The sequence below is a fragment of the Perca flavescens genome, chromosome 21 (assembly GCF_004354835.1).
Source record: "Perca flavescens isolate YP-PL-M2 chromosome 21, PFLA_1.0, whole genome shotgun sequence".
NCBI lineage: Eukaryota > Metazoa > Chordata > Actinopteri > Perciformes > Percidae > Perca > Perca flavescens.
In genome coordinates this window covers 11,382,558-11,393,786 of record NC_041351.1, presented here as the reverse complement: position 1 = coordinate 11,393,786, position 11,229 = coordinate 11,382,558, and positions in this window count along the sequence as shown.

Genomic DNA, 11,229 nt, shown 5'->3' with positions numbered 1-11,229 from the left:
GCCTTCGCATTTTAAACACTAGTACATACACAACTATGGTAACAGAATGAGTGCAAAGTTGAAAACTGAATGGCACATTTTTGTTTATTTACTTGTTGTTTAGACAATATGAATTGAGGACTTGTGAAAGACCTTTTTGATTGCTTGTCATTACTTCCACTCTTTTGGTGCTGTGGTATTTTCGTTATTCACAGAAAAGCGATAAGTAGCAATAAAACAGTAAGACCAATATTGTTGAACAATAGCAGAATTGTCTTCTACACAAACCATATGTAATAATTTATTTTCATACACGTTGTAGTTAATTGTTTCCATGCTATAGCCCAAAACACAGTCCATCCAACTGTATTCAGCCCCCTGTGAACTCCACATGAAACCCTCACGGTGCAGTTCAGCGGGTTCTCAGAAAGAGTCGGGAAGATGCATCATATGAGGGGAGTAAAAAGGCCAGCTGGGATGGGTGGGCCACATTGTGATCACTCACCTTCATCCCTGATTTGTAGTCATTATCCCTACCAGCGTTTGAAGATCAAAAACAAGGACAGGGAGAGTGATGGGGGACAGAGAGAGGCAGCCGGAGAAAGAGAATGGGGGGAAATGAGTGAAGGAGGGAGGGACAAAGAGACGGCTGGATGTGTGTGTGTGTATGTATGTGTGCGTCTGTCCCAGTGACTGCCATTTGCCCCTGTTTGTTGGATATAGGTGGCAGCGATGTTGGGGAGTGGGTGGGGTTGGGAGGAGGGTGGATAAGGGTGATAGCACCTTAAAACCAACCAAGCTGCAAAAGCAATGAATATTAAATTCACGCCTAAATAGCTGGGTCTATGTGAAGCATTACTGTATTATAATTTTAGATTTGTCACCGATGGGATGCAGGTTTGAGTTGGAACAACAAGGCATGTCAAAGCAATCTTTACTCCTCTGATAACGGCACAGCTGTAAATTGATAATCTTATCATAAATTATTTTGAATTTGGCCTTTGGTGGTATTGCAATCGGACAAATGCAAATAAAGTGTGTTTTATTTGTGCTGGGAAGGGTGATAAGGTAAGACAGTAAAAATAGGAACATATAACAATTAGAGGCAAATATAATTTCTCTTTACCCATCCATGTCCCAGGCAGAGTGTAAATGTTGAAGGACTCCCATCAGGCCATTGTATAAATTAGCCAAACCCTTACTGTGCTGAAATCTATCCCCAACTGTTTGAGTGAGAAAGCAGAGATTTTTCCCTCCTTTTTTAGATTTAATTATCTTTTGTTGTTCTTTTTATCTACCTTCAAGGATTGTCCTCAGTGGGGGGTTAAAAGAATGGGAAGTGGAAAAGACGAGGGGGGTGTGTGATAGCAAGCGCTGGGTATGTAGGGCTAGTTTGTCCTCTGTTTGATCTGATTCCTTACAATGACACAGCGGGAAATTAAATATGAAACCGAATTAAAACCACTACTTAATGAACAACGGGGAAACAAAGTTGGCTCCCTTCCAAATTAAGTGAAAGTCTAACTTCTCCTCAGAGCATTATCTCTTTAGTTCAGCTTAGTCTGGGGTAATTTTCGTTTCACTTAGACACAACATTTAGGGAAGTGTTTGATGGGTTGTAATAAAATCCCAATTTCAAACCCTTTATCTTGGAAAATACATCTGGAAACAGTGCACATAACATGAAATCTACAGTGAGTTTTGACAGTTTGGAGTGTAACATCAAGCACCAATTACTCAGTTCAGTTTTTGTGTGATGTATTGGAGGTGAGTTATCCACATTGGTAAGCCTTCCAACATATTGATTTAATAGACCTTCTGAAGGAGCCTTGCTTTTCTCCTTTGAGAGAAACCACACATGTAGAACAACAGCTATACTGGTGTTATAAATCATTTAGTAGTAACCTATACTGTATGTGCATTCATTCAAGTAAAGGCTGAGGAACACTACAGAAATTAAACATTGTTATATTGGCTGTTCCGTTTGTTTCTTTTCTCTGGTTTGTTGTTCCATGATTCCGCTACTCTCAGCTTTAAATTGTTGCTCTTTGTATGTGATTTAGGGATAAATAACATGAACAGAATTGGTCATATAAACATAATAAAATATTAAAGTTAACGTTGTACATTTAATTTTTCTTTTACTTTCTATCATGTCTATCCCCAACAATTGCATCCTACATGTAAATAAATCAGCATATTGTTTCACTCCTGAAAGGTGGAAATGAGGAATAATTTCAAACTGAAAGAATACCTAATGCAACAAAAACACTGTCAAATGACACCTTTGGCAGGTGGAACTGCCCCCCTGCCAAACTGTCACCATTTAGGCCCGATAACGCAGGTAATTGCATTTCCAGAAGAACTGGAGCAGATGAAACATGCTGTGGACAGATACTGCTGGCACACTGGCTCCTTCTGTTGGAAAATTTCATTTTTCCACAAGGAAGCCATGAATGCTAAGGCTGAATCCAAATCCGTTTTTCCGCACTTTATCAGTGTGTGGCCCACCAAGTGGGGAGATGAAGGTAATTCATTCAGCTGAGACTCACCACCCTAATCCAATTTCCAGCCTCCCCCAGCAAGAGATAATTACAAGTATTAAAGCTGTTAGGACAGGGGGGAAAGGGCCCTCTCTCTGAAACTCTGCTGCAGGCCCTGGAAATATCGACTGAGCGGGGGGATTTCTGCTGGGAGAACTCAAGCTAAGGTATTGTTCAAAACTAAGAAAGTGTGTTAACTAATGAGGCAAAGGGATTCTCAAGGTATAAAAGGACACCCATAGCCAAATGTCATTACAGACCCCAGGACTTTTTTTTTCTTTCTCTTTTTCCTCGTGCATCACATAAGCCTCCGCGAACAATTGGTCATTTCATGTGTAAAGACAAGTAAGGGTTCTTGCACAATCAGTATGCATATAATAGTCCTTGGAATGTCTCATCACTTTTAACTCCATATGACCTTCATAATCAGATGTACAGCCCTTCACTGTCACGACAGCTCTTTAAGAAATACTCTAAACCAATGTTTAAAAGTAACATAACATAACATAAGTACATAACAAGATTACTGCCACTTCCTACTTAGTAAGTAACTAAATAACTTGTTAGAGTACTTTTGCATTACCAGATTGAAGCACTGTAACTTCTCTGCGATTGGGCCTCTCCACCAGTGTTGTGGAGTTGTGCTTAGCTTGCAGGTGCTTCTTCAAGTAGAGCTCTTCGCAGCTGATAGACGCATACCTGGCATACCGTGGCCCAATGGGTAGCACTGTTGCCTCACAGTGGCACCGGGTTTGAACCCTTGTCGTCCCGGGCCTGTCTTTGTGGAGTTTGCATGTTCTCCCCCATGTCTGCGTGGGTTTAATCTGGGTGCTCCAGTTTCCCCCCATCCACTAAAAACATTTTCCCCTCCCTCTCTACCGAGCTGATGTTTGGAGAGCGTCGTAAGGCTGCCGTGCATCAGTCAGGTGGGCGCGACACATTGGTGGTGGTAGAGAGTATTCCCCCCCCACCCCCGAAGCACTTTGAGTTTCTGTGATAAAGCGTTACCACTGAGACTGTCCACACTTGAAAAACAACCCCATTAGTTGTTTGGTCAAGCAGCAATCACGACCCATGTTTACATTTATAGTGGCAGCGCCCTCTAGTGGCCATAGTAATGATAACGACAGCAAAGCAGGAAGTAAGGTGACGGAGTATAACAACGCGAAACACCACATAAGGAGGTAGGTTGGTGTGTGAAGATGGGTCAAACAGGACTTTCACCAATGAGGCTGACTTTTTTTATTTAACTTTATGAACTACGTCACGTTCTAAGTGAAGTAACATAACTAAAAAACTGATTTCTTGAATTGCAAATCTAACATTACTCGTTACTTTTTTAACGCGTTATCCCCAACGCTGCTCTTAACGCTGCTGTGACACCTTTTTACTTAAGTCAATGCCAACAATGCTTTTAAAACTACCAAAACAGTACACATAGCCCTGTAGGTTATCATCAAAAATCTCACTTTTCACTGTTTGTCCTAGCCTCAGCCACTCCAACATTGCATCCACCAGTGGTAAACTATACCTTTTCATGTCTTTGAAGCCACAATGGAGGACTGAGGTTGGAGCAGCACAGAGGGTTTCTTTTTTCTCTCTCCGCTGCTTAAACTTTGACTCCTCAAGGAGCGGAAACTGCAAAAAGCTCTAATTAACGGAAGCGGAGACGCTCCTGCGCTCTCCCATTCAGCGCTCCACAATAGACAAACCTATGAAGCAGAACCAGGAATGGAATATTGAAGGAATGAATGGAAACGCACCCAAATAAGAGACCCGACATCACCCCTGTCCACTCTTAGTCTCTGCTTTTATTGTTTATCTTTGTTGAAGAGGGTCTGCCACAGGAGTCCCATTCTCTATCAATTACTGAAGATCAAAGAGGCGTAGAGGAGAGGCATGCTGATGAAATGAAATGTGTTACTGAGTTTTTATATAATCTCAGACTATTTTTCTATGAAAATATGTTTAGACATAGTCACACACAAATAAGAACTACGTAGTTCCATGTAGTGTATTATTTAAAGGCCATTTCCAGGGCTGCACAATCCCCTAAATGTGTTTATTTTATAGTAGCTGTAGAAAATGTTTTCTTGTCTGTATCAAAATGCACACAGTGATGAAAATACATATACATAGGCAACAGGGCTTGACATTAACTTTTTGAGGCACTTGTCCTTTGGACAAGTACATTTACGTTTCACTGAACAAAAGTCACTTGTCCGGGTAAAGATTCATCATTTTATAAATTTTTTGGTGTTTTGCTAATGTAGAATTTGAAGAAACCATTGAAAGCATCCAAACACTATCAACATTAATACAATTCAGTTTAAACAATAGAAACAAATGTGTCCCAAGAATAGATTTCCCCTTCAACAAGAAAAAAGGATCTCCAGACTCATAATACAAAATTATACTTTGCACGCCGGTGTGCAGAAGTTAATATATTGAGATTCTAAGTGAATATTTTAAAGTTTCTCATTACTTTCAGATTCCTAGTCAATATCCTAAGTTACTATGTCAATATATTGAGATATTTTGAGATATTGAGTCAATATATTGAGATTGTAAGTCAATATTTTGAATGTTCTCATTGCTTTGAGATTCTTAGTCAATATTCTGAGTTACTAAGTCAATATATTGAGATACTGAACCAATATGTTGAGTTACTAAGTCAATATATTACGATACTAAGCCAATATATTGAGATTAAGTCAATATTTTATAGTTTCTCATTACTTTGATATTCTTTGTTTATATTCTGAGATACTGAGTCAATATATTGAGATACTAATTCAATATTTTGACCAGAGGTAGTGGTGACTTGAACTTATACTATATCTAAAATAATTTTGTAGACATAACAATGGATTTTGCCACTAAATGTTGGTGTCAGCGTGTTTTTTTTTTTCTTTCTACAATTTCACTTACCAAGGGATCCTTTAAAAAGGTGTAGCTACTTTACAGTTGATTATTTCCTGATATTTAATCCGCTACAAACGAGTAGCGGAGCAGCTAGTAACGTTACGAGGCAGAGAGCCAGCCGTCAAGAGTCAAATTAACTTCATGCTTCATCCGCACAAAGCACACTTCTATCGCCACGAGTGACAGCTTTATTCGGCTCGTTTTCTGTGAATGATGTGGAGACGGGGTAACGTTAAAGCGTAGTTAGCATGCTAACGTTAGCTATCTAACACCGGCTGCCTGGCTTGCTGGTTCCGCGGTGCTTTCATGCTGTATCGCTTACAGAGAATGAGCTGAACAGTGGGCTGGGTCTAACGTCAGCGGTCCGCTCTCCCGCTGCTGCTGGGTCTAACGTTAGTTAATGTATTTGTTTCAAATCAGTAAAGTAAAATCTGTAACATAAATGGAATGAGTGGCACATAATAACGTATATAATGCTTCATCCACACAAAGCACATTGCTATCGCCACGAGTGACTTCTGTTTTCAGCTTGTTTTCTGTAAACAATGTGGCGAGGAGGTAACGTTAAGGTGGAGTTAGCAAGCTAACACCGGCTAGCTCGCCGTGCTTTCATGCTGCTTCGCTTTCGGAGAATGTGCTGAACAGCGGGCTGGGTCTAACGTTAGCGGCCCGCCGACCCGCTGCCCGGGATTGTGGGGTAAAATATGTATTTGTTTCAATTCTGTAACATTGACGAAATGAGTGGCATTTTGTTTTGTTTGAGTTTTAACTTGTCCAGTGGGGCAAGTAAATTTCTCTTCCACTTGTCCTACAAAAAATCCACTTGTCCCGGACAAGCGGACAAGCCTTAATGTCGAGCCCTGGGCAAGAATGTTTATATTTAATTCAATTATATTAATTCAATTAATTAGTAGAACATAAGAAAATGTTTAAAAATGTTACATCTAGCAATTTTAAAAACACTTTAAACACTGCCTAGACCTGCACCAAAAAGAAATCCCTTGTTACTTGACCCAATGCCTGACCTTACACCATTTCAATCTGTCAGAATGTTTTTGAGATATCCCAGTAACGAGAGAGGCACAAACAACATCTAACAAAATGCAAACAGAGGAAATGTAAAACACAATCTCATTGGTGAATATTATAGGTTGTATTATCTTATATATGCCATTTATTATATATGTTTCTGCTCAACAAGAGACAATACTTTACTTTGTCACTTTAGTGAACACTTTTTCTATATTTAAGTGTGACAATGTGACTGATTCTAATTACTGGAGTTAAAAAAAAGTCAACTTTGTTTTCCGTAACTCACATTTCGGGGACTTCCCACAGCTTCATGCATATTATTACCAGCCATTTCAGAGAAATGTTAATCCAATTACTGAGACTCAAACTGGTCCTTTTCCATTACTATTTAGGTTTGTGCAGGCTTCAAGATGAGTCGGTTATCCCTGTTTGAATGTTGTGGTAATTGAAGAAATGAGCTTGAAATGTTTCTGCAACAGGTTCCATCAGAATAGACGATAGTATGCAATGTTTTTCAATATAAAATGGTTTATTTCTACTCAGGTCGGGTTTCAATCTAAGAAAATACCTGCAATCCAGATTTTTAGATCATTTCTTCCCAAAGTGTAAACAATAAATACTTGAGTCAGTGACAAATGTTTTGAGACATTTATAAGGCAAGACAAGTGTATTTGTTTCAACAACAAGGCATTTCAAAGTGCTTGTCATAAGACATTAAAAGGCATTAAGACAAGATAGCAATGAAACACATGGCAATATTAAAAGACATAAATAGGATTGGAAAACAGTAAAATAAAATAGAAGTTAAAAAAATAAGAATAAGACAGATTAAACAGGAGAACAAACATTTCAATGCAGCTACAATGACATAAATAGTCCCAAATTGAATTGATAAAAGGCAGTGGCAAACGCAAGTCTTAAGCCTTAACCCTAAGTAAGTGAGGGAGTCGCAGAACACTTCTTGGGATAAATGGTTGCAAATTACAATCAGGTGTGATTCAGTTGAAGAATGATTTTACGGTAAACAGTGCTCGCCATTTAAATACATTGGTTGTTGCTAATGTTTCCTCTCACTTACAGTAAACGTGGAGAGGATCTCAGATTGGTACATACTGTATAGTGTTGCTAAAGGGGCAGAAATAGCCTGGCAGCGCATGTTATTTGAAATACTGACATTTCTATTCTTTACCAAGAATGTTTACTATTGTTTGCAAGCTTTATTTTCTTGAAATATTACACATCCTTGGTGCAGGGTGAAACTGCACGGGGTCTTGTTGTGTGAAGTTTTTAATATGTCACAGGCATAGTGCTGTTTGGAAATGCAGTGTATTTTACTCAGCCCCCAATAATCTATTCTGTTCAGCCAGGCGCACACATTGACAAATGTTTCCAGCATTAGGTATTTACCTAGTGGGATGTAATGGATGTAAAGAGTTTGAAAATGCCTGGCGCACTAACAGCATGGGCAGTAGCAAGACTATCTAGACTGAGGAGAAAATACACCATTCAAAACAGAATCAATGGCTCTGAAGGATGGTGTGTGCGATTTGTGTGTGCATGGTCATGTGCTCGCACGCATGTGTTTGTGTTTGTGTTTATCTCCCTCTGTGTATAGTTGTACATCTGTTTGTGCTCTAAAGCGCTGACTGTAAACTTACCATAAGTCACTCTAGACAGAGTAATAGTTTCAGCAAAAGCCATGCAATGGAAATGTAAATATATTTCCTTACGCAAAGACAATGTAAAGGCATTAAGTGTCACAAAGTATTCCTGTCTGAAAGAATAAATGTGTACTCCCGCCCAAATGTTTACTTGTGAGAAGTTATATAAAGAATTGCAGGCTCCAGGACATTTTTTTTCAAAATACTGAGGTCACAACAGGACACCAAAAACTGCATATTATTTTAGATTTATTTTCCCCACATTTAATTGATTGATTCATTAATTGTATTTTCTCGACGTCAAACATCTATTGATGTTCTAAATGCTGTTTTCAAAGAGCCATCTGAATACTGCCAGGAATAAAATTCTGGTGGCAAAAGGCATAAGCAATAGTCAGTGCTTGATAGACAAAAAAGTTGTAGTTGTAGTAAAATGTAAACCACCTCACATCACTAAATTCTTGAATTTTCAGGAACAAATACTAAGGACAAAACCTGATCTTGTCTCCTCAGGGCTTTGCATTGTTTGAAATGTTCAATACCATTGCCAAATACAATGTCTGTTTCTGTAGAGAATATAAGCCACTTTTAAACACAACACTTTTTATCTTTAGCACATTAAGTTCTCTTTACGCTTGTGTTGTAACGGTTGCACAAGCATTTTTTCTAAATAAAATTAGCTAAATGGAAATTCTGGTAAGTACGCAAAACTAAGAATGTGACGAAGCATTCAACACCAACTTTCAGCACTTCACAGTTTTTGTCTCCAGTTATCCATACCTGGTGCTATAGATGTATTTGGTCTGTACTCAAAAAGTAGTAGTAGTAGATCTACATATACGTCTCTGGCAGGCTGAGAGATGAGAGTTTCTGCTGGGACAGAGGTCAGTTTTGGAACCGTTTGAAGGGGCTGATCCCCGGTTCAGCTTGGATTCTCCTCTCATCATCTGTTGGCTGATCTTTTTTCTGTCTCTCTCTCTCTCTCTCTCTCTTTCCTTGAAACAACTTTTCAGCCCTATAGAGGCCTACACAAGCCATCTTATTCATTCCATGCACTATGCATCCAGTCAGACGTACAAACAGGCGGGACACTTTCAGACAAAAAGCGGTAAGCTAATTTAAAGTACAAAGATTTTATATGTCTATAAGAAGTTTTTCTTATTGATACCATACCTTAATGTTATCCAAGTAGTAGTAATGTTATTGGCTTTGTAGGATAAAAATTGGATCAAAGGTCTCATTACCGAACTTGTAAAGCACTTTTCAGTGACTTTAAAGTTGACTTTGAAACAGTTTTGGGAATAATAATGTGAGTATAAATGGGGGGAAAAATTAAACATGTGGCTGGGTTGAAGAAAAGGCAGGTCTGACGCATCAAAAGTCCCATATATCTTTTTGAAATGGGATTTATAATCCAGCCTACAACAGGAGGGCTGCTATGATGTGCAGTCAATATATGGGTGGCACACCCCATAAAGGCCTCGGCCTTCTTTCTGTGTTTGATTTATTGTCACAGTAGCTCAGCTCAGACGGCCTCATGAAACCTTTGTCAGTCCACTAATGACACTGTTTTTGTTATTTGAATAATTTCTTCCTTTAACTGTTTCATTATATATTCCTGCACTAAAAAAGTCACTGTTTCTACTTCTATATACTGCAATGTAGGAGGGTAGTACTGTAGTTTAAAGAATAGCTATGTATTCAAGAAAAAAACATTAATGGTATCTTTGCTTTCCTGTGTTTTATGATTATTCAAATTACAAAGTGAGTCCTGCTGAACGAGGTCTTGGCTAATTACTGAAGAATTAATTCTTAATTCATTAATTAATACTGTTTTTTGATGCCGATGAGCAATGATGTCTTTTAAACTGTACATTACTTTTAGTGAACAAGATGAACCTGTTAGTCTGACATACTGCTGGATGTAACTTAGCCCATAATGTTGAAGACATGGACTGTAATATTTCTTTATTTTAGCAATTATTATTGTAGATGGCTCAGGTTCAAGTGTATGGGTTACTTTACTTACAATCTTATTTTACATAGGCACATCTTTCCTTCAGTCTTCAACATTTGCTCTTTGTACATTTAAAGGATGACGTTTTATTAAAGTAAAATAAGTTTGTCCGCTCAAAATAATTAGTGGATTTAAGGTGAACATGGGCTAATTCATTTAATTTCAGATCAATATAAACATTCTGAAATTACATTACCTTGCAATTATTTATTTGCTGTAATTACTAAGTGACTTTTTATAATATATATTTAGTTATTTTTAGGGACAGACATGTCAGCAAACTGTATGAAACTGACCTTTGCCAAAATCCCCTTGTAATTTGAGCTTAACGTTGCTCCAGACGAATTAACTGCAAGTTAATGATTAAGCCATGAATCTATCAGACACTTGGGTATGGGAAAGTTTTCGGGAGGAATCGGCCCGGCTCAACAATCATTAAAACGTGCTGACAGCGATGGGAGAACAAGTTCCCACTTTGATCCGATGACAGACCTGAGCTCAGCCTAACGTCATCCTCCTGCTCTGTCTCCGCTCTCTCACATTTATTAACTCTGAGGTTCAGACAACAACGCCTTCCACTCAAAATCTGGCACTTATAATACTCCTATGAAAGGTATTATGGTATATAAAGGCATAATCCACCAAGAATGCACTTAAGAGCTTTGTTTTGCTTCCCATACAAATTTGTTTTGGTCGCGAAGTAGAAATCCAAGAAATTAAGATTTGATTGCTATCTCTATTTCTCTTAATTTTTTACAACACACATTAAGACACGTTTATTTAGTATTTAACATCTAACAATCAACCTTATTAATGTCTGTCTGTGCAATGAATGACAGCGGACCGATATATAAGCAATCTCACAGTGATTTCTACTTATATGTTCTTGTTATCAAGTTTGCATAGATAAATATAACTGATTCATTTAAGGAATTTTGAGTATAAAGATAAAGTTCTGAACATTTGCATTAAACAATTGTTTGCCATTAGTAACATTATTTAAATCTAACTTTGCTGCGTACGTTTTTTGACATCTGACGGAGAGACACAGAGGCAGAAGAAGAAAGAAAGA